We start from the raw sequence: 2,074 nt of genomic DNA, 5'->3' as shown, positions 1-2,074 counted from the left end.
AGAGACGGGGTTTCACCGTGTTGACCAGGATGGTCTCGATCTCTTGACCTCGTGATCCACCCGCCTCGGCCTCCCAAAGTGCTGGGATTACAGGCGTGAGCCACCGCGCCCGGCCAACACCGGAATTCTTAACTTTCCAAGTAGGATTGAGAAACAGCTCTGTCCTCTGAGACCCACACTTCTGCTGGTGTGGACCAGGCCACCGTGCCAAGCCTGGACACCACTGTGTCACTGCCTTGTACTTGTTCTGTGTCAATTATTAATGTTTCCATAGGGAGTAGACACCCTTCCGTGTTAGGAGCTGACAAGGTCACTTGTTTTTCACTACTCTTGAGTGAAAATCATGCCCAGCTTGTGGGGAATGCGTTAGAGCACCTCAGTCTTTCTGTGGCTATGGCCCAGGACTACATTAAAATATGAATAGTTCTGAAATTTTCAAAGTCACTATAAAAGCTCACAATCATTATTGAAGTTAGTCTCTTTTGTTCATTGGTGTCAATTTATAAAATATTTGCCAGCTTAGCATCTCATGACACATGTGGCCAGCAGGCTCCAGACCACACCGAGCTGCGTGCTGGTCCTGTCTACAAGCCTGGGGAAGTGTGGCTGGGCTCCTCAACCTTCACACCTTGTGGAGGTCAGTCAGCTCACGTGAAAATCAGTCCTCTCTTTCTCCCTAGGGCACTCACTCACTCTGATGTTGATAAACTGGGTTTACCAGCCAGGTGCCACAGGGGATACTAGACTGGTATGTGTTGGGCAATTCTCCATGGAAATTTTACAGTAGCTGAAGACGTTCAAGGATGCTTGTCTAGGCAGAGGACAAATTTCTTTCCTGACTTTGATAATAAACGTCATTGTCTGCCTGCAGGACAAAGGTTGGATGAGTTGGTTGGTCCAGCAGTCCATCTTATAACTCAAGGGGTTTCCTAAGCTTGGAGTTCCTTGGCTATAATACAGACCATACATCATAACTTGGGTTGTCACTCATCACCTCCTTGGGGTACTTGGGGGGACAAATGGAATTCGCAGAGTTATACAGTCCCTTTCCTTTGACCCAGGAGTCAGTCTGCCAGCATCCATGAAGCTGTGGCAGGCTAGGTCATTAGCTTGCAAGCAGGGTAAAATCTCAGACCCTTCACAGGGTCAGGCAGTAGGCTGCACCCGGCTTGCAGGTATGCCTTGAGATACTAATCGCTCAACCCTTGGGGCAGCAGGGCAGGGTCTAGGCATGCAAGCCCCGGGGCTGCCCCCACAGCCCCAGGTTCCTCTGGGGCTCCTTGGAGGGCAGGCTTGGAAAGTGATATGGTTTGGCCCTGGGTTCTCACTCAAATCTCATCTCGATTTATAATCCCCACCGTGTCAAGGGAGGGACCAGGTGGAGCTGCTTGGAGCATGGCGGTGGTTTCCCCCATGCTGTTCTCGTGATAGTGAGTTCTCACGAGAACTGGTGGTTTTAAAGTGTGGCACTTCCTCGTTCTCAGACGCCTGTCCTGCTGCCTGCTGAAGGAGTCGTCCGCTTCCCTCTTGCCTTCTGCGGCTATTAAAAGTTTCCTGAGGCCTCCCCAGCCATGCAGAACTGTGAGTCAATTAAACCTCTCTTCTTTATAACTTAGCAGTGCGGAAACGGACTCATATAGAGTGGGAAAGACTGTACCCCGCTGTGGCCTCACAGGCTGAAAAGGAGGTGGGGGGCATGCAAGGCATGGAGAAAGTAAAAGCCACTGGCCCTGTGGACCACAGGAGACCTGGGCCAACTAGGTTGTGCCTGCCTCAAAAACAAAATCCACATAAAGGTATCTAGCCACTCAGTCCTCATTGGGGGCCCTCCCAATAGTTTTTCAGCAAGACCCAAACTTGGCTTGGTCGTCCTGGTCCTCAGTGGTAGCAATAACACCTGGAACTTGTTGCTCCAATAGGAAGGTTGAGCAATAGCACCTGTCCTGCAGGTATCATAGACAAGGGGCCTGTGGCACAGCTGGAGTTTATTTTCCAGGTGCACGGAGCCCAGCACACAGCCCCACTGCAGAGGCGGGAGGGAGGCGCAGAGGCGGGAGGGAGGCGCAGAGGCGGG

This window comes from Cebus imitator, unplaced genomic scaffold (assembly GCF_001604975.1).
Source record: "Cebus imitator isolate Cc_AM_T3 unplaced genomic scaffold, Cebus_imitator-1.0 Scaffold120, whole genome shotgun sequence".
NCBI lineage: Eukaryota > Metazoa > Chordata > Mammalia > Primates > Cebidae > Cebus > Cebus imitator.
Note: the sequence above shows the minus strand (reverse complement) of the source record.